Here is a 22,818-nt window from a genome sequence, read left to right on the forward strand (position 1 = left end):
TGTGAAGGGGACTAGATGAGGTTTGGGAAGAAGAGCAGCACTTCTAAACCAATTTTCTGCATAGGCATGGCTAGAAGGAAGGCATGCGAGATGCTGGGGAACAGAATTGTGGCCATATGGATTCCCTAAACTAGCCTACTGCTCGGATGCAGTAGAGATAGAGTCACACAGGGAGTGTTAAAGTCAGATGCGTAGGAGAAGGAGATGAGGCATCAAATTACCAACATGAATTAGAAACAAAACTATCAAGCAGATAGCCCAATAACAGCAAATACACTCCCAACAGCAAAACTATTCCCGGGACAAATGCAAAGAAACAAGATTATCTGTTTCCAGTCAATTGATTTGAATCTTCATCTCCTGTGGAATCTAAGATTTCATTTGGTGCACTGTCTTTCTCCATGATGTTCCCCTTACCTTCTCCAGGCAAACTTTCCTAGATACAGTATGTTTTAAAAATTGCCTAGCTATATGGTCTCATGAAAACAACTGGTGTAGGGTGATTGGTTGATTGATCAATTGATTGATTATGGGCCATTAATTCCTAGCAACTCCACAGCTTAAATGAGTAGGGTATTGCATTTTGAGATGACATAGCTTAAAGTCTCCCCCCACACTCCATCCCTGCCCTATAGGCTTAAGGGTAGCAAATGGCAGTTTGGGATTACCTCAAAAGCAATTGTTCAATGGAATTTACAGAAAAACATCCAGATAGCACAGCAAGCAGTTTTGTACCATGCTTTAAAATATCTCATGGAATGGATGGATCTGATTAAGACGCTCAAACATAATGATTACAGCAAGAGCTAACATGCTTAGATAAAGAGACAGTGTGATGTGGCGGTTAGGGTGTTGGACTAGGATTGGAGACCAAGGTTCAAGCCTACCCTTAGTCAAAGAAACTTACTAGGTGACACGATTGCTTGTTGTAATAAAATGAAGAGAGATATTCTATTTAAGATCTTGGAGCAGAGATTGAATATGAATGTTATCAGTATAGAAATGCAGCTATATTTGTCTTCTGAATTTTTTAATTGAGGGGAGGGAGAGAGAGGAGATGGAAAGGTTGTAACCATGACACATTGGAAAATTAGAAATGAAACAATAAACTTGAAAATTCCATGTAAGTGGTAAACCCACATCTGTATTAGCATATATAGCTACTAATCCGTGGAAAAAGTCCTACTGGCCTCAAATACATGATCCCAATGTTTCTTTTGCACTAAATGTAAATGGTTAAATTTGCAAATAGCAGCTCTTGGATCAGGGTAAGTAATATGGCAATTTTACAACCTGTGGACTTCAACAAACAGAATTCCTAAGCATGGTTGGCTCAGGAATTCTGCAAGATGAAGTCCAAAGGTCATAAGGTTGCCATAGTTGCCCAGCCCTGTCTTGGATGGACTGCCATGCAGGAGCAGAGATATCTTAAACTCTCCTTCTTTTGTGGTCTGTTGAAAATGGCTCATTTGAAGCTGAGAGGAAATTCTTCATAGAATTTCAGATCTGACAAATGTTCTTCCATGTATGCAATGCACATGGAAATGAATATTTTGATTATTATTCTATTATGAATTTACAGACCAAACCAAATGATTGATGTAATTATAAAGACAAGGTATGCTATGGTTTATGTGGCTATTTTAAGTAAAACTTTAAACTGGAATTAGCAAGCCTATAGTAGAAATCCCAAAGTAATCTTTACACAGACAAATCTACAAAGTGAAACAATGCAGCTTCAACAAACCTACCTACATTCATCCATCAAGATGATCTTGATGGCATGATATATGCAAGTAGAGGCTTGTGAAAAGGATAGAACAACTCGTAACCTCTGTCCCTGACAGACTGTCTTTTGAGGTTGAGTCAGTTATGACATTCCACAGCTATCTCCTCCATAGAATTGAGGAAAGCTACTGTATTTTAATCCAGAAATCAATTTCTTTGGCAATCAGAGAATAAAAATTATACCTTTTTATCCTAGCAACAGCAAAATCTTGCTATCTCAATTTTTCTTTTTTATGAAGATCCGTGTGGTGCTCATGCTAGGAACATAGGGGCTCACTGCCTTAAATACAACACTATCTTGTCAGCCTTAGTTGTTATTACATATTTTTGGGAATAATAGGCTTATAGTATGGAAGTGTTACTTGCCAGGAGGGACAAGTTTGAAATGTAAATCAAAATAAAAGATAAAAGTGATAAGCAGAAGCAGGTGTTGGGCATCTAACACAGCAGGTAATATATGTTGTCATCAGTTTCCAAGGAACTTGGAGTACAGGAGAATAAAGTTACAAAGCAAATGTGGTATGACAATTCAAGGAGCAGCCTAAACCTGGGGAAACTCATTCTTGCTCAGACATGAATCTCATTCTACCCAGGGCAGGACTTTCCACCTGTTTTATCCCACAGGGTTGCTGTAAGAACAAAATGTTAAATATATTAGATTCGACTAGGCAGACTCTGGAGAAAACTCCTTAGAAATAAATGGGCCGGTCATAAGCTTTCACCCAACCTAGAATATGTTTACTGGTGAAATAACACTGCAGAAGGAAACTCATTTGGGATGAGGGTAAAATTACAATTCAGATCAAAAAAAACAACAACAGCAGAGCAGTGAGATGAGAATTCTGATGCAATCTTATACTCGTATGTCAGGGTCTTCCATCACTGCACTGAGAAGCAGGAAGAGGCATATAAGAAGATTATCCTCTCCCTGTCAGCTGGCAAGCATAGCTGGGTATGAAAGATCATCACTGAGAAAGATTCACATGATGGTGGCAAAAAGCCAGGACTAAAAGTAACTTCCTTTTAGAAGGAAATCAAAGAAGCTCTCTCTACCTTGTCCTTGGGATAGGGGTCGAGGTTCTTTTCACCAGTCTTCCACAGCAAGATTGAGTTTCTACAACCCCTTTGCAGTAGCCCTCTGCCTTTTTTTATATGCAGGCACATAGTTTTGGGTTCCATAAACCCCAGCAAACATTTTGGAGGTTTTTAGTACTTGGATATTTTTGCAAAATTTCCTTCGAGATGAACCTGAGTCTTGGTTACCATAGAGACTGGTTCATGTAAAGGTCTTGGCAGCAATAGAGAGGTTTTTCTTTCTTCTGGATTTGCCTTGTTTTTGTCTTGTTTTTCTTTTTCAGCTTCTTTGTTGAGTCTATAGCTTTAATATCCTGCCCCAATACTAGCCAAGCCAACTAAGTTTTAGGTTAACTAGGTGCTGTCCTATAGCTATTGTAAACCTCAGATCATGATCGTGTGGAACCCTTTGTTTATATTTTTACACATTCTCAAATATTCTCTTTGCTAGAGCTAATACATGTGCACTAAAATATCTGGATGGGGGTGAAATGCTCCCAGATTGGACCGGATTGTGCGATCCGGTATCAATCATGGCTGGTAGTTCGGCAATCTGGTAACAATGGTGGAGCAAAGTTCCGCCCACTCGCCCAGGTGTAATTGCTTCCTGGCTGTAACCAGGAAGTAATGTGTTTTTTAGTTTCTCTGCATGTGATGCGCGCATGCGCGAGCAAAGTGAGCGAGCGCGTGTGGCTTGTGCACTTCCAGACCGGTAAGGAAGGTAAGTAGATTTCACCCCTGATCTGGATGGTCCATGGAAATCCATCCAGCGTTTTGCAAGCTACAATATCTTTAATGTGAGAAGCTAAGATTGATACTGCCTTAATTAGCTACTGCCTTGATTAGAACTTTCCTCAACCTGAAAAACAGTCCATTATATTCATACTGGGATTTATCTACTGTTGCTGCTGTTCTTTGGAATGTCATGCTTAAGTTTAGCTAGAGCTACTAAACAATTTACCACTGTCAATGGCCTCATTTAGGAAAGACCCAACAGAAAAAGATGGATCAAATGATTCCACTGAGCACTTGTATCAATTAAATCTAATCAACTACCTAGGCTGCAGACATCGAGAGGCTCAATAGGAGACAACAGAGAAATATAAAATAACTTTAACCTTTTTTTGCCATCTATGGTTCATTTTCATGTATAACTTAATCATGCAATAATTGATTTTTTTCAATTCACAGATTATAGCAATAGCACTTATATACCACTTTACAGTGCTTTACAGCCCTCTCTACGTGGTTTACAGAGTCAGCATATTGCCCCCAACAATTTGGGTCCTCATTTTACCCACCTTGGAAGGATGGAAGGCTCAGTCAACCTTGAGCCTGGTGAGATTTGAACTGCCAAATTGCAGGCAGCCGACAGGCATCAGAAGTAGCCTGCAGTACTGCACTCTAACCATTGTGCCACCCATAACTCTACTTTAGACATTTAAATATGGCAGGCACACATGTATCTGGCAATTCCCTTCCCACAGCTTTCCAGTCTACATTTTTAAAATATGAAAAAGAAAAAAGGAATGATCAATGTATCCCTGTGAGAGATGTGGTGCTTGTTTGGCAGTCCAAGGGGGCTGGTCTAATTAATGGAAATAATGAGAATCAAAGCCGTCATCTGCTGGGAAAGAATTGGGTTTCCTGTGCACATGGTTCGTCCTGTTGGATCAGATCTCCGGCTGCTGGAGTAGATGGGCCAAAGGTATGATCCAACAGGGCCTGCTTATATTCTTACGTTTTTATGAGATAGTTCCATCTCTGAACATTTTGACCAGATTTTCATGGTGTATCTATGAAAAATTGGCTGTGTTGAGTCACATTCCACTGTCTTTTTTTTTTTTTTAAGAGATTGAGATTCGAAATGTAATTTACTCTCATTGCCCTTGGGTTTGGTTCTAGGTTACATCAGGACAAACATTGGCAAAAGCTGTTTTGGAGCATGCTGCAGAAATAGGACAAGGAACAAATGTGGGTTTTCTCATGGAGTTTTCACATTTATAATGAGCTTTTTGTGAAATGCCTGCTAAATGCATCTATTTGGGAGAAAGTAAACAAAACATATGACTTTCTATTCTGCCTGACATGAAATGGCTCTTTCCTCATCACATAGAGTCCTTGTCAATTAGACTTCTATTTGTTTAGAAAGTAATCTAAATATATACTTGACACCCACTGAATTCCATATAGCAAAGGAGAAAGTTGTGAGGAAAGCTAATTTGTTATTCTATTATGCAAGAAAAGAGTTAATTGGCAGTTTCTTTGTAAAGCAAGCAGCTGTAATAGTTGTACAGAGTAAAAGGAGGGGAGAAGAAAAAAGAGAAGGTGATATTTTTACATCCTATTATTTTAACAATGAATATGTGGAATATTTTTAGAATTATCCAACAAAGAATGAAATGGTGTCATCTCAATATCCCTTTTTTCATTGCAGAAAGGGGTCACGAAAATGCTGTTACTGAGGCTAAACACTACTGTAGAAGATGTTATTCATCTTAGTAGAAGCCTAAGAAGCCAAATAATTATTTCTTTGAAATAATTACTAATTACTGTGGACAGTGGGCACATTACAATGATTATGGATCTATCTATAATTATCAAAGACGTAGGGAAGCTCTCTAATAAGACTGTGACATTAATCATGTCCTTCACATTCTATAAAGGAAAAACAGTGAAGGTTATACAAAATTGGTCAATTTGAAAATCAGATGTTGTGGAGAACTCTGGAATGTTCCAGAGCCTATTGAACCTCCTGGAACATGACATCTCCTGGAGGCAGTTCAGCCTTAATTAGGTGCTCTGAAGATGAACCAACCCCAAAACAGATTTGTTTAATATGGATCTCCATATCTAGAACACTTCAACCATTTTCATTGGAGGTTTTACCTCTGGAAACCTCCAAGGTACCTCTTGATCTTGCCGTTATTATTCTACAGCAGTAGTTCTCAACCTTTATAGTGCTGCGACCCCTTTAATACAGTTCCCCGTGATGTGGCGACCCCAACCGTAAAATTCATTGCAGTGATAGGCAGCGATCTCAGCGCGCCTCAGCAGCCGCAGAAGGAGGAAAAAAGCGGCAAACTGTTTTTTTGAATTTATTGCGCCTGAAGCTGTATTGGCTAGCAATCTGAACTGCTTGCGATTGCCTTGAGGACAGAGGCGTTAAAGCAGAGACTCCTCCCCTATTAAGTTTATCGCACCTGAAGCCAGATTAGGCTAGCAATTGGGAGTGATTGCAGCTGGCTTGAGAGGAAGACATCAGAGCAAAGATTTATCTCTTTTTTAATTCATCGCGTCTGAAGCCGAATTCGGATAGCGATTTGAAGAGCCTGCAGCTGGCTTGTGGAATCAACCATTGGAGCGCGATTCTTCGACTTGCAAGTATACTTCCCATATTTCCAATGGTCTTAGGTGACCCCTGGCAAATCACCATTCGACTCCCAATGGGGTCGCGACCCACAGGTTGAGAACCGCTGTTCTACACCCTATAATATCAAGCTTTCTATCTGAAAGTAACTAATAGCCAGGAGCAATGTCTTAAAATGATTGGTCCAATTAATGGAAATCCTGGTTGCCTGACATACTTCCCTGGTGATACTGGTTCTTTATTGCTTGGGCTGCAGTCTACATTCTTGTCTTGCCCTCTGAACCTTAACTTGGTTTGAACTGGATTGGAATTTAGCTTATCAACTGATTAATTACTTTTCCATGTCTCTTTTTAGTTGTAAGTAATCCTATTTTGCAAGTATATTTTTATAATTGCATTTTTTGCGGCTGCCAGCAGAACAGAGGACAACTGAAACTATAAATATAGTGCAGTTGTGTTCTCCTTCCATGCCAATAATCAGTATGCTACATCTTACTCCTTTCAATGTCATAGTTTCCCAACTACTATCTTATCTGGGATATTCTGGTGGTACACATAAGGTTTCCCACCAGTGTATTTATCATGTCAGCAGCAGCAAATCTCATATTACACTTGCACACTTGTTAAGACAGAAATTCCCAGACCACTGTTACTCCCCGAAAGGAAATACTGTGTGGTGATTATGGAAGTTGGAGTCTGAATGCATGATTTAGATCAGGAGTCTCCAACCCTGGCAACTTTAAGACTTGTGGACTTCAACTCCAAGAATTCCTCGGCCAGCAAAGCTGGCTAAAGTTGCCAAGGTTGGAGACCCCTGATTTAGATTATAAAATGAAATATAAGAGTTGGGAAGAAGGAAAAGAGTCCATTATGTGCAATCATATCATCATTTTATCTGGGATGTTGGTTCATTCTACTTACCTTTTTTTGCTTTTCATCTAGTTTTTTCAATTGACAAAGTAGTGTTATCACTTTCAGGATAGAGACACCGTAACATTGAAGAAGGAAATCATCTCACCTTCTCAAGCTTTCTGGTGGAGAGGTTATTATCTTTGTGTCACTGGTCTCCCTGTGGTTTTCCTCCATCGTCAGAATGCAGTGGGTGTCTCTCTGTGCAGCACTTGATATATGTATTTTCTCAAGACGATGGAGACATTGTTCATATATGAAGGACATGGGCTGAAGTCAGCTGTATTTGAAGCTGTAGTGCATTGCTGTAATACATCCATGTACCCACTGCAGCTGATCTTCTTTTAGAGATGAAGATTTCCCATTAGTGCCAATAAGGAAATAGATAGGCAAGAAGGAATAAGGAAAAGCAGAGCCATGTCAGGAATTCCACACTCCAGTTGTTGCCACATGATGCAAATCACATTCAAGGGAAGAGTTGTACAGTTTATTGCATTCTAATTTCATTAATATGGCAGCTATAATTATGGTTTTGACAGCTGGTCAAATTTATAATTGGATGTCTGGATGCTTCCAAAATAGATCACACTGTTTAGCTATTATACTATGTCAAAGCACACATTCTCCTTGAGCAAAATTGGGAAGTTTTTTCTTTTTCTTTTGGTCCTTCAATTGGGAATTGAAAGGCTCTCATTAGATGGAAGCTGGAGTTTCCTGGCAGCTCCAGGAGACACCAATGAATAAAATTCATCATTCATGCAGTAGGACAACTGACTGCCAGATCTTCCGTAGTGTCACTAATGGAAGATCTTGCCAGGTGTATTTTTAATTCTTAAGAATGGATGGGAGGCTTTCATCACAGGTTTGGGAAGGAAGATTAAGTTTCTAGCTCTCTAAAGCCTGTTTGTCATGTTATTATATTGGAGTGTTCAATTTGTAAAATATGTCTTTGGTAAAGTGGAATAGGTAACTCCTTCAGGTGTATTAAATAAAATTGTAGGTTGTCTTACTTTCTAACCAGTAAACCAGTATTCCACCTAGCTTTCAGAAGTGAGTAAATATCCAAGTCAAACCAACAAAGAGCTTTGGAAGTGATACAATCTAAAAACTATTATTTTCCGGTTAGATCCTTCCAAGCTCCACCAACTAATTGAGTTGCTCAAGGCCGCCAGGGATAGATTCCTGCTTGCTTCAGCAATATTCCACAACCAAATATTTTTTTCAATATTTTTTTTTGAAGTAGTCAGCAATTACTGAACCCTGTAATATATACAAACTCCAACACGGATGAGAATTTGTTTTGACTGCATCTTATCTCCAATGGTAAGTAATGTTTACTTATTGTAAGAAAGGGGCTGATTTGGATCCTGTTCTTAATTTGAGGATTCAGCCCTCGGGCAACTAGTAGATTATCATATCCATTTTGCAAATGGCAAAGATTTTATCTAGTTGACCACTGGAGTACAGAAAGCAAGGTTAAATGTATCTTCAGCCTGATCCAGAATGAGTTTTCACATGTTTTTACAAACCTGTATATGCTTGCATAGGATTTGTTTAGTCTTAAAAACTATTAGCATGGCTGTCAGGATAAGGTTGAGTCCCTCACATTTCAGTCTCCAACACAAGTAGACCTTGTTTAGCAATTGTCTTGGTTAATCACAATTATGATGGTGATGAAAAAGTAACTTTACAACCCATCCTTGAATTTATGACCTTCACAGATCTGTAAAGCAAAGGAAAACTGAAGTAAGTAACTAAGTAACTAACAAGTGTAGGAATTTAGCACCCACCCCCCTCCTAGAAGAATGAAATATTTTAGAAAATATTTAAAAAGGCAGAATATATTTCCCTGGATGAGAAATGGAGAAACATGTTTTAAAGACAAAACAGCTCCCTGCAACTTCCTGCACCCCCACCTTTGTCAATGGGCCATTAAAGCCTCAACCAAGCTCACTCATTTCCCCCCACCTTTGTCAATGGGTCAGAAGTAGAAACTCATTCTCCCCACCTTTGTCAATGGGCCATCATCATCTGCAACATAATAGGACCCATCTAGCAACAGAAACTCACCACATGGCAAGGCTCAGGCAAGCTTGAGGGACAACCTACAATGTTAACTAAGACCCCTAGACCACCTGGAGTTTGACAACCAATCAGGATACTCTTCCTGTGCCCCAGAAAGTTCAAAGCTCAGAAAAAGCATAAAGCCAGGGAGCACACAGGATCTCAGCCCCTTTCTGTTCAGGCACTCAAGCCATGTGATCCTGACCACCATTTTCCAAGCAGTCTCCATGTTTCCAGTGTCTTTGTCCCCACTTGGAACTGAACCCAGATGGATATTTCTTCCAACACAAGCATAGTCAGTTTCACTTTGTGTTTGCTTGGCTTAGTTATCAATTAGCTAAAACAAAATTACCGGTAGTTGTATGTCACAGAGCAGTCAAATGATAAACAGATTATTTAAAAATCCCACCCACTTCAGAAATTGCATTAGGTGTTATCTTTGTAAGCTGCCCAAAGTCACCATGAGTGACAAAATGCATTGGATTTTATCTCTGAAAGCTGCCCAAAGTCACCATGAGTGAGTTGGGTAGCCATATAATTTTTCTTACTAAAAATAATAATGTGGAGTTTCTAGATTAATACATACCCACTGTGTGGTGGTTACACTTGGAAAAACATACCAGTAGAGTAATGGCCCAGAAAGAAAGTGTCTAAAGTAAATTCTGCACAAAACTGAAATATGTGAGAAAAATAATTTCTGTGTTTGTTTGAACTTATTTGCAATACAATGTTTTTGTTGTATTTGTTTTTTAATAAAATTTACAGTTTGCAAGCTGGACACTTTAAAAAGTAATGGAACTTTGTTTTTATATATGACAGCTGCAGCAAGACTATTATATGCTCAAAAGTGGAAAGGTTTGACACCCAGTACAATGGAGGAATGGTTGGTGAAGATGATGGAACATGTGAAGATTGCTAAATTAACTTTTTTAATTAGAGAAGAAACAATATCTACACTTATGGCTGATTGGAAATTCCTTATAATCTTTTTGCATGAAAGGGAGGAGGGAATCCATTTATGATTTGTGGTTTTAATGATTAGTGTGGAAACCCCTGGATAATAGATAAAGAGTGACCTTTTTAGAGTAACAGATTATTTTGTAATTTATATTAGTTGCAAGGAAACTGGAAGCTTCTTTCTATTTCTTTTTATTCTTTCTTTCTGTTGTTGGAAGAAATATCCATCTGGGTTCAGTTCCAAGTGGGGACAAAGACACTGGAAACATGGAGACTGCTTGGAAAGATGGTTTAATGGTGGTCAGGATCACATGGCTTGAGTTCCTGAACAGAAAAGGGCTGAGATCCTGTGTGCTCCCTGGTTTTATGCTTTTTCTGAGCTTTGAATTTCCTGGGGCACAAGAAGAGTACCCTGATTGGCTGTCAGACTCCCAGGGGGTGGGAGGTCTTAGCTAACATTGTAGGTTGTCCCTCAAGCTTGCCTGAGCCTTGCCATGTGGTGAGTTTCTGTTCTAGATGGGTCCTATTATGTTGCAGATGATGATGGCCCATTAAGAAAGGTGGGGAGAATGAGTGAGTTTAGCTGAGGCTTTTAATGGCCCATTGACAAAGGTGGGGGGGAGTCAGGAAGCTGCTTTGTCTTTAAAACATGTTTCTCCATTTCTCATCCAGGGAAATATATTCTGCCTTTTTAAATATTTTCTAAAATATTTCATTCTTCTAGGAGGCGGGTGGGTGCTAAATTCCTACACTGTACTTTTGCTTTTTTCTTTCTTCATCCTTACTTTCTTTTACTGCTTTTACTCTTTACCAGTTTGTGTTAGTTTTTATAAATTTTTAAATAAAAATTTATTTTAAAAAATAAAATTTACAGAATTCGCATCTCTGTGACTCTTGGAGTTTTGCAGAATGAAGCACAGATACAGCAGCTAAAACATGCATGGAACAAGAAAAATATCACAACAACAGTTTGTGACATCTCTGTCCAGCAATTCCATTTTGACTGAAAGTTATTTGCAACTCGGCTAGGCTCACTTGCCAAGAGAAGTTGTTCCATCCCCAAAGACCAATGCTTTCTCCCAAAAACATAAACTGTTAAGTTTCTCCTGGGATGAATATCTAAAACATGTCAACGTTGGTTGGAGAAGATAGCCTTGTAGGTACCTGGACATTTTAGTGTGCCCCTTAAAAAAAAGTACCAATTTCTCAACAGCACAAAATTATATTAATGTTAATTAGACGTTCTGTAGGAGAAGGCAAAATAAGCAAGTATTACATGATTTTTTCCTCTTGCCTCAAATAACATAGGAAATAATTATTTTGGGACCTTGCTTTCAGTTAAATAGTGCGGTTAAAGATAATATATGCAGAAATGCTGTACCATACCTATTCCGGGCTGCAAATATTGCTATCAGCATCATGTATAGAGAAAGAACAGGAGAAGGAAGATGAAGAAGGCAAAATATGGGTGCTTTATGAAAATGGTGGCAGCAGAAGAATTGGCTGAAACAGAATAGCTGAAGCTGTGAATGTAATTAAGAACTATTGATGACCTACAGTAGAGCAGCAAATGCTGCTTTGCCAGCTCTCTGCCCCACTACAGACATACATAACAAGTCCATTTGCAAAATACTTAAGGACAAAGGAGTGATTTTGACTTGACAATAGAACCATGCCTATTTATATTCTATATTCATTGTGTATTCTCCTTTAGATTAGAATGGTGAAAGCACAGAAAAGGCGTCAGAATGAGTCAGCTAAAAAAATTTACAGGAGATAAGAAAAAAGGGAAGGAAATATAGCTACACCTACTTTACACCACAAGAGTCTACTAGAGGTACTCAAACCTGTTGAGGCTATGACCTCTAACATTCTACATGAATTTTAGTGCTACCTCACTCTTAGTATAAAAAGCTATGATGGCAAACAAGCCAATTGTCAGGTCCACCATAGTCTTCTATGGTTTCCTGCCGTTATGCTACAGGGGGAGAGGAAATGGTGTGCTTGGGATTTTTCCGCTGTTCGCTTGGGAATTAGGGAGATGGACTGTCTTCAGAGATGGGATGGACTTCTTCCCAGCCAGTTTTTGCTAGGTTCCAAGATTGTCATGCCCTGAATGTGAACTATTATCTACCTACTACCTCAGCATTCTCAAAACGTCTTTTTGGTATTGCATTGGACTGGTCAGGGGTGGTTGGGATTGGGGAACTGAAGGAATTGCTTTACACCTCAGATTCTGCCTGACTTTACTGTATCCAGTTTCCCTCAGTAAAAGTTAAAAGAACTCAATGGATTCAAGAATCTTGCTTTCCTGAGGGGCCAACTGGGGCAGGTTGCAGGTTATTTTGAGATTGCCACCTTGGGCATTTTTGAGAAAACATCTTAAGAAGCCTTTGCTCTTGTTCCCTTTCATGATGTCTGGCTTCTTTTTTTATTGGCACCTTCTCAGGAGACCCACCTGTACATTGCTAACTTGCAAAGCTCAAGCACATTGAAGGCACCCATAATCAATTAAATTCAGGTTAAGACAATAACCTGGAGCCAGCCTGAGGAAGGAGGGGATGGTCAATTTTCAAACCGGCTCTCCTTCCTTCCCATATTTGAACCGAGAATCTCAATCATGCACAAACCTTCCTTCTGGCTCAGAGTTTTTCTGTTATCATTAGCCTGTAAAATATTTATTGTGGCGTTAAAAAAAAACAGTAGCATCAGCAGCTGTAATGGATAAGGGATCACTGTGGCTTTTAGATTTTCTGTTTTGGAAATGGAGAGAAGTGGTGGCGATATGAATATATCTACCATTTGCTGTCCTGGTTAAGGCATCGGGCTAGAAACCAGGAGACGGTGAATTCTAGTCCTGCCTCAGGCACAAAGCCAGCTGGGTGACCTTGGCTGGTCAATCTCTTTCAGCCTTACTTGCCAAGAAGATGGTAGTGACATGTCCAGGCGGTCACCAGGAATCAATACTGATTTGAAGGCACAAAAAAGACAGACTTTGGAAATATGGAAGAGAAAATCAGTGGTCAGTGCAATAAACAGAATAAGGCAGATATTCCAACTGGCATACTATGAGCTTCATGAAAGGATTTTTACTGCCAGGGAGGTGGAGAGAGTTTTATGGGACTTTCTGTCTCCTGTGCTGTGATATTTTGGCTGGCATTAGGTACTATGAATTGTGACTTGTCATGAAAAGCATTCCCTGTTCACCACAAGGAACAAAATGTGTCTAACTGGTGACGGTGATTCATCTTTCTTCTCTCCACTAGTCAAGGAGAGAGGGTGACAAAGGTTTTTTCTTGTATCCCAAGGACCATCTTTGCTGGGACAGGGATTGAAAGGCAGAGAATGAACGCTGAATATTGCAGGAACTCTTCCAGCAAGCTGAGTTCAATAAAGTTGAAGATATGTATTTCACTGCTCAGCCCATATCAAGGTGCAAGTAATTACACAATGATTAGGTATCTCCAATGATTTCCTTCTTTGAAAGTTGCACCCTGCAAGTATCACGATGTTTGATATTTCTTTTAGTTCCAATGTTGGAAGCATGTACATTACTTTTTAATAATGATATTTTTATTAAAGGTTAGAAATACAAACGTAAAAGCTAAGACAAATATAAAAAGTAAAAAAAAAGTGCAGAGAAAAAAGGACAAAGAAGGTATATAAAAAAATAGAAAGAAATCAACTCTCCCTTCAAGACAAATGCAATCAATTTCAGTAATTTACCCCTTCTCTAACCAAAAATCCCTTATTCCCATGTCTCATCTATAAACAAATTATAAAGCCTCATCATTCAATCTTAATTCATTCAATTACCAGAAATAACAACATATATATTTTAACATTAAGCAAATAAATCAATGTTATACTCTCTTAATTTTAACACAGTAACTTACCATTTTCTCTAATACAAAAAGTGCTTCCCATATCTTATCTTTTATCTACAAATCTTTAAAGCCTTGTCATTAAGTCCTGATCCAAAAAACCTACTAGAAAGAACAATATATATATATTGCATATTGCCAGCTTTATAGTCCTTTTGCTTTTAAAAAATCATGATGTTTATTTCTTTAAATAATATTCCCAAAACTGATTTCTTTTCATTTTTCTTTATTTTTTCACAGGAACTCCTTTGTGAGTATAACACATCTCTTTTGTAAATCCAAGATAAGATATGAAGATTTTGAATCTAAGTTTAGGAAATGTTATGGATTACAGAAAAACATGAGTTGTCCAAGTCACTGTTCTGATTTGTTGTTTGGGTGTCCCTTTCAGTTATTAAGCCAGTTTACTTGTAAATCCTGTGTAACATCAGGATTCTCTATATCATCCTTATATCTTCTCATTTTTTAATCCAAAACACACTCGTTCTCAGATGTATTCTCTTCTATTTTCTCTTTTATGGTGGCAAATCTTAAGAGAAATTTCTGAGGTCAGCGGTGCCAACTATTTTTGAATTCTTTCAATGATAAAATACTTGTTTTTCCATTCTATATTAGTGGGTCTCTTCTTTAATTTTATCTTTACTTCTTTCTGGTTGCCTCTAGTGTCCAACCTTCTGAGTTTCCTCATGTTTTTCTCTAATCCACTACATTTCTTAAACTTAGATTCAAAATCTTCATATATTTTTTTTCACTGTCCAACTTTCACAACTGTAGGTGGCCATGGGAAACACCACAGCGTGGACTAATCTGCATTTAGTTGCCAGGCTGCATCATGCAATAACTGGGGAGCAACAAGACTAGGTTCTGGGTGTAACATTCACTTGTAGTCATGCAGCCCGGGCCCATTTTCCTACAAAGAAGTTTGTTTGTTTGTTTATAACATTTATTGGCACCCTTCTTACCACAAGGCACAACTCTTATGCCTCGACCAAGAGGTTCTGCAGTGATCAGGACTGGGCACTCACACCTGAACTATCATCTGAAGCTTCTTTCTCCTAAGAACATGTAAAATGAGAAGGATAGAGAAGGCATGCTTGTATATGAAATTCTAGCTGCTGCAATTTCAAAGACAGTGTGTGTGTGTGTGACATGCCTCTTTATGAAACATACCCTCTCAAGTATCTAAGGTTCCACAGGCTGCTCCTGACATTCTTTTCTGCCTAGACTGAAAGAGCAAATAGGGTGTGTTTGTTTTATCTTCTCTACTAATCAAACAAAAGACACCGGAAAATGGGTGATTTTTCTGCTGATTTCTTCACTAAAACCTCCAGAAGAACAAACTCCAGTGAGTCAATGACAACCTATACAGGAAAATCCCAGGGAATCCATCAACTCAGGCATGCAGTAATGAATCAGAGCTAACCAGGGTGTCATTTAATAGAGTGTGGAGAGTGAACCAACATTTTAAATAAATGGAACATTGATTCCCCTAGAACAATGGGAGCTAGTGTTATTGCTATGTCATTTAGGCCCTGGGGTAAATTAACATTTCTGGACTCCAACTTACACTGGAGAACTAATATTAAATCAAGTGGTCTGGCAACAATACTTGCATGGCATATGTCCCTAACATGATACACCATTCATCTGAATACATCCTTTATTGCTTTTTCTTTCTGTAAATAAAAATCTGGCAGTCATTTTTCTGTCCCCTCCCCCCCCACCATTTTTAAGACAACAGAGCTTCCTCCAAATATGCGCCAGTCCCCAAAAAATTACATTTGAGCATTGACTCTCTTACACCTCGTATAGGAAACAAATAATAGAACGTTTTGTCTGCTAGAAGGAAGAAGCATTTTTAACTTTATCTGGCTCAGAAGAAGAATCCAATCCATATTTGGAAAGAAGCATCTTCCAGGTTTTCCTCTCTAATGCTATTTCTGCTCATGCATTTAGCCTGCAGACAAGAGTTCCTATTAAAGTGATTTCTATTTCTGTTTCCTGTATTTTGATTGCCAGATCTAAAGGTGAGTAATATCACAGGGCTGTTCTATAACACTACATAGTTCTGTTTCACCCACTAAATGGGATGGGAGTGGGGAGCCCTGGGTCATTTCACAGTAATTATAAGAATTGAACCTGAATGGTGATGTTTGGACAGTCCTGCTCAGCAGAGGCAACCGAGGGCAGACGGTTGTTGCAACTTGATGAAGTAACCTAATCCAGTGAAAATGAGAGCAGGCACGTGGCATCCCAACATGTGGCTTTGGCATGTAGTGGTAATCTTACTCTAACTCCGTTGGCCTTCAGCTCATGCAGTTAAAGAGCCAGAGAAAAAGGCACAACCCAATTTTAGATGGGGGTCTATGAAGGATTAGCATTGGCCTGCTGGTTATTTAACAACATAATCTGGAGACCATGGTAACCAATTCTCTTTGCGAATGGCAGCATTTGGTGCTCCTCAGTAGCTTCTTTCGTTTTAGTGGATGGCCGTGGATAAAAGCATCCTGAGTAACAGTTGTTTTCAATCCTAATTTCGTACATGGTATTAAGAAGGATTTATAGCAAGTAGAAAAAAGCTCAGAGAAAAGTAATATTTCAAATGCAGCTTTTCCTGCCATAATCCCCTTCAAATGGGTTGATTTACAGCTCCCATAATCCTCAGCTAGTATGGTCAGTAGATTTTTGGCTCTTTAAATCTTCTTGTCTCTGTAGAGAACTCCATTAGCAAAAACATTAACTTCTCTCATGATACTTTATAGCAAGCAATGGCTCTTTAAAAATTCGTTTCCTGTCTTCCCATTTCCTCTTATTTCTAATACATGTTTTGCTGTTGCCTCTTTCTCTCACCTAAGCCCCCTTCCCAAAGGTGGTCTCCCCTCTTCTGCTAACCCGGCATCTCAAAAGTGTCTTGTTCTTTCAAAAATGTCTAATTTTCCCCTTATTCCTTCATACATCAGTTTCCATTGATGTATGCAATCTCTCTACCCTTCTCCTTCTTTTATTATCATTTTATCCTCCCAGAACTTAATGAAAAATAAATGTCTCTGTAGCCATATCAGTCTCTATCCACTATCAGAGAATCTGCAGGCAGACTTTAAAAAGTCAAGATGGCTGCCACAACTATACAAAGCCTTGCCTTTTTTGATGTGCATGTAAAAAAAAGGGTGTGGGCTTCAGTAATTTGGATGGAAGTACTAACTGGACTTTTTTTGACCCCTTATACCAGGGGTCTGCAAACTTGGCTCTTTTAAGACTTGTGGACTTCAACTCCCAGAGTTCCTCAGCCAGCAAAGCTGCCTTATACAAATGTTTCTGTTCACTATCCTTTCCTTACCTGCTTTCTCCTATACTTTCTGTCTGTCTAAATATCTAATTTCTTGGTTGAGAGATAAAGCCATTTTTATCCTTACTCTACCAAGAATAATCTCATAAGTGAGGATATATTATATAGTGAAGATTTCAAGTATTAAATCTTAAAAGGCCAGAGGTAGGGCTATGCATAAGATCATTCTGAGATGGGAATCAACAGAAATGTCCTACAATGCAATTGCGATCATTCTGTTTTGCTTTATTTAGCCGCTGTCTTTCTAAAGTGCCTTTTAAAATTGGGCCTATATTTAAAATATCCAAAATGGCAGTATCCATGCATTAAGAGAAAGATATTGGCAGATTCAAAATTCTGTAATGCATAAAAATACATAACTTTTGGCAGCTGAGTCCAAACTCTTAAAAGTGAGATTTTTGATGATTGTGAGATTGTGTGCAAATGTTTTTTTTTTCATTAGCCAGATTTCTATCAAAGCTCCGCTTATGGACTCCCATCCTTCCTAGCCCCAAAAGCAGACGCAGGGTGAGGCCAGGAAAGACCCATTTCTTGTACTTCCTTATTGGTCAGGGCAAGGGAGAGTTGGGTGCCTCAGTCCAAGTTTTCTTCTGTATAAGGACAATTGTAGATTGTACTGAGACAGTTTTTGAGACTGCAGAGTCTGGGAAGAAGCAAAAAAAACATTTGCTATGACAAAATGCATAGGTAGTATAGGAATGGGATGGAATAGCTACAAAGGAGTGACAGAGATAATAATTCTTACACGTATTTATCTAGCTCCTCTATTCCAGTAAATACCCAAATAACCATACTAGCCATACTAGCCTTGACTTGAGATGAAATCACAGTGGGTGCTTCATTCCTAATAAGGTTGCAAAAATCTAGACAGCCACTAGATGGTAATAAAGATATATGGAAAACTATGTTTGCTGCCATCTTGTGGTCGCCTTAATTTTTGTAGCCTAGATTTTGGAGTCCAGTCATTAATAATGAATTCTCACAGGAGAGTAGATTCAAAGTGGTTAGTGGGCATAAAATTCTCCCATTATATTTGGTGAATGCTTGGAGGTTAACCCCTCTTTGATGGTGGTCCTTGTATACATAATTGGCCTTGCAAGTGTGATCCTCATCAACTATTTGTGTTAGTTAGGCACATATGGGCAAAGTCACTATTCAAGTATATACCGTATTTTTCAGAGTATAAAAAGCACTTTTTTCCCTCCTAAAAGAGGCTGAAAATTTGGGTGCATCTTATACTCTGAATAAAGCTTTTTCGAAGCTTTTTTTCAGCCCTAAGAGTTTCTTTTTTGTTTTTTTTTGTTTACATTTATACCCCGCCCTTCTCCGAAGACTCAGGGCAGCTTACAATGTATAAGGCAATAGTCTCATTCTATTTGTATATATTTTTTACAAAGTCAACTTATTGCCCCCCCAACAATCTGGGTCCTCATCTTACCTACCTTATAAAGGATGGAAGGCTGAGTCAACCTTGGGCCGGGCTCGAACCTGCAGTAATTGCAGGCTCTGTGTTCTAATAACAGGCTTCTCTACTGCCCGAGCTATCCCGGCCCCTAGTGAAGCAATCTCTGTGGTTTGCCTGCTTTTCTCATTGCTTCTTTCTCCAAAGATCAGTTGTGCTTTAGAAGCTGTTTTTTATCCCCAAGCAGAGGATAAAAACTAGCAAACTAATGTGCTGAAGACCAGACTAGGGATGCTAGCCAGATGAATTCCTGGTAGGCAGATTTTTTTTCCCCTATTTTCCACCCCAAAAACTAAGCTGCGTCTTATACTCTGAAAAATACAGTAATTGGAGGGGAAAAGTGCTCTCTCCATTGCTAGGAAGTTGAGTATTAAAAAATTCTATAAAACTTACATTCTGTTATCACCTTGGATCAGGAAAATTAATCAGATGTTCAAAGGAAAGTTGTAATAAATTAAATACTGTATCTCTAGAACAGGAGTATTTCATCTGCATTGTCAATAGCAATCCAGCTTCCGTTTCTGATTTCCTGGTTGCTGCTGCTACCTTGTTCTATGGAACTGAGTTTTCTCCATCTGATGGCACTGAAGAAGAATTTGAAGTCATTGACTGTGAAGTTAAAAAGCAAGTTCTGCAAATTCCTCTTTTGGTTCGAATAGCTTAGCATAACTTATGTCTAACCATATGTCAACTTGATATATGTTGCAGTTTTAGCTAAATACATTTTTGTGAAAATCTTTGCATCTTAGCCCCATAGGACCCATATAAATAAAGAAAATGTTTTGAGGACCTTGCCTCTATGCAAGTTTGCAGAAACGTTTGTAGACCTTGTCTCCGTGCAACTATGCCCATCCTCTGTGCCTATATTAGGAAATGGGATTCTGACATCCGAGAAACCGAAGGGCTATGAAGTTCCCATAAATTATCAAAGAATAACCTAGTAAACCTTCCATGAGTTTACAAGAACTTTACAGGAAGTTAAAGCTAGAGATGTGAGTTGGATAAAATACAGCTGTAGAGCATTTCCGGTATAGTAATAGCTAGAAGGGAATGAAAATTAGAAAACTCAAAGATGTCAGAATGAATGCAAGTCTTCAGCTTTTCCCAAACCCCTTCCCAATTAAGGATATTTGAAGGCAACATCCTTGGGCTATCAGAAAACTCTGTTGGCATGAAATGAGCTGCTCCTGCTATTAATCCCAATCTCATCTCTAGGTAAATCACTCTGTTCTGATTATGCTCCTGATGGCAATATGGTTGGCTGGTTCCTCCATCTCTGCTACTCTCTGCATAACACATCAACAGCCAGTCATGGTTCTGTAGCAGGACTGGGGAGAATCTGTTGCAAAGTTCAATTTGTCATATTTCTCATCTTCCTGTGTCTCCGACGTGCCTGATTAACAAACAACTTTATAATGAAGGCTAGTTTGAGAGGTGAAGTCAGAACAATCTTCTGAAGTGAACTGTCAGTCCAGCTGCTTTGGCCTCCATATGCTCCACCTATTTGCGGCTTTACTGTTGGAAGATCAGTTGATGAGGAGGGAGAGGCAACCTAGCTTGGTGGAGTGAAAGGAGGTGTATACTGTACTAACAAAGGGAAACAAAGGGATTGTCACAGTTCACATGAGGTGTGAAGATCTGGCATTCTTCCCAGTGTTTTAATGCTTGCACGCATCCCAGAACGAGCAGAATCCTTGCAAGAGCTTATTTAATCTGGCTGGCCATTGGATGTCATTCTTGTAAATGTACTGTATTTAAATACTGACTTGGTACCACTGATTGCAGATTTTAAAAATTTGCAAAAAAAAAAAAAAAAGCAGAGTTCAGTCTTGCTTATTAGTCCACTGCTTAATCATTTTGGGGCTTGAACAATTAAACTGTTAGGCTTTCCTCTGGAATGTTGGTAGGTTTTTCCATAAAAATCCAATCTTTCTGAAAGCTTATATGGCACTCCAGAGACTGCAGTTATTGAGCTGGGCTCCTTGTGAGCAACAAAGACGATGTTACTGGTCTTGGAAGCACAGCCTATAATGTTCATCAAACCGGTGGAGTTCAATAGGAAGTATAAAGCATAATACTGAAGACATTAGTAAATAAATAAATGCAGACGTACTTCTGCTCAGTGCCTTTGTTTCAATGAATACTTTGTTGCCTTCTAAAATCCTTACACTTTGTAGAATACCTCTTTTTGGAGAAATCTTTCATTTTCTACAAGCTGGGAGTCAACAAGATGAGAGTATTGGCCACATAATATGACCTGATTTGTCTACATAGTGGGCACATCAGAGACAAATGAAATCAAGAAACAGGTTCATCTCAGTGGACAAGCAAATTCATAAAGACTGGAAAGCAAATTCTGGAAAGAGTGGGGAGGGGTGGCATTAGAAAAAATGTTCCTGTAATTAGCAAAAAAGGCTTTAGACCTGCCCTGCAATTTAATGTTTATACTGTCATTGCCACATTATATTGTTCATGTTATTAGCTGTTTGAAGTATACATGTGAAATCTTCCCTGTCTTTTTACGGCTTTCCCTATGAACTATGAATTAAAATAATCTCAATAAACTCATATTACAATGAATAAATACTTTGATACATCACCTTGCTTTCATATTACTATTTCTGTCCAATATTAGAAAATGTATTTTAAATTTTAAAATACCTTTATCCTGTATCAATTCTCTGTATCAATTGTCAGTTTCAAGTACAGCAATGAGTTTCGGTTTCCTAATATTGAATCCATTTTTTGTACCAAGGTGAGCTATTAATATTTGCTGATACCATCAAGTTAAATATTATTTCCTTTTTTATTTTTTTTTGCCATTTTTTTTAAAAAATCCATTTTTAGGTAGTAGGCTCCAATGGATTCAGGATGATACTGGGCCTGGTTATTGAACGGAATTCTAAGGCTACATGCTAGGTCAGTGATGGTTAACCTTTTCAGCACTGAGTGCCAAAACTGGAGCGTGTGCGCATGCACCGGAACCCGGAAAAGAGCAGCTAGCATGCGGTGGCCAGCTGCTCTTCTGGGTTCCGTCATGCAAATACACGCCGGCCAGCTGCTCTCTTCTGAGTTCCGGTGCACATGTGCACGCTGGAACCGGGAAGAGCAGCCGGTCGCCGCACTAATGCCTGTTATTTCAGAGCTTGTAGCATCGGTCAGTTAGAAAGCTGATTAATACTGAAGTCTAAATGATATTCAGGCTCATCTTCTTGTGCACATAATGCCCTAAAATGCCCTCCATATTATTGCCAGTGTAAGGATATGAAAGGGACCTATGAACTGAATGAGAAATAATCAAGAGTAGCTGTCTGGAGTGCATGTGTGCACTGGAACCCCGAAGAGCAGCTAGCCGCTGCACGTATGCATCCTGGACCAGCTGGCCAGCGTGCATGCGCAGGACGGAACCTGGAAGAGCAGCTGGCGACAGCACATGTGCCCACAGAGGGGACTCTGCATGCCATCTCTGGCATATGTGCCATAGGTTCGCCATCACGGTGCTAGATTGCTAAATTGAAAACACATCCATGAATAAGGATAGTAGCCAATTTGTGTTGTCTGTTCTGCTGCCAGGAAAACTGCATGGATGTGTCCATGAAGTCCACAGTGATGAAACTCCATTCAAAGGAGATTTTACAATTTGTCCTTAATAAACTGTCCCTCAAATTATTTCTTTAGAAACAACTCAGGCTGTTGCTTTAGTTTTACAGTATTCAGAATTTATTAGTCATGAAAAGAATATTGCAGAAATGATGATGTGAGGAGGGCAATAAGCACTTCTGTAAACCATATCTATTGATAAAGAGTTTTGCAAACTGCTAGGGACTGGGTAAAAGAAGAGTGAATCTCCAAATAATTCATTCATTCATTCATTCATTCAGTGATATTTTAGGTGTACTTGAAAATCCTAGGAGCAGAAGGAGCAGAAATTACCTTCATTTCTGCACTGTGTAAGTTAAATCCC

General features: G+C 38.9%; 1 protein-coding gene across 2 annotated transcripts in view; it reads right to left on the bottom strand.

Moving 5' to 3' along the window:
- The window catches only part of ERI1 (exoribonuclease 1), a 65,872-nt gene that overhangs the window by 20,199 nt on the left and 22,855 nt on the right, over positions 1-22,818 (bottom strand). For both annotated transcript variants that reach the window (XR_009153291.1, XR_009153292.1), the window contains 2 exons: positions 8,671-8,864; positions 7,251-7,482 (listed from right to left, as the gene is read on the bottom strand). The gene's annotated coding sequence lies outside the window, so the exon portion shown is untranslated. The remainder of the gene's footprint in view (positions 1-7,250; positions 7,483-8,670; positions 8,865-22,818) is intronic.

This window comes from Ahaetulla prasina, chromosome 2 (assembly GCF_028640845.1).
Source record: "Ahaetulla prasina isolate Xishuangbanna chromosome 2, ASM2864084v1, whole genome shotgun sequence".
NCBI classification, from domain to species: Eukaryota; Metazoa; Chordata; class Lepidosauria; order Squamata; family Colubridae; genus Ahaetulla; species Ahaetulla prasina.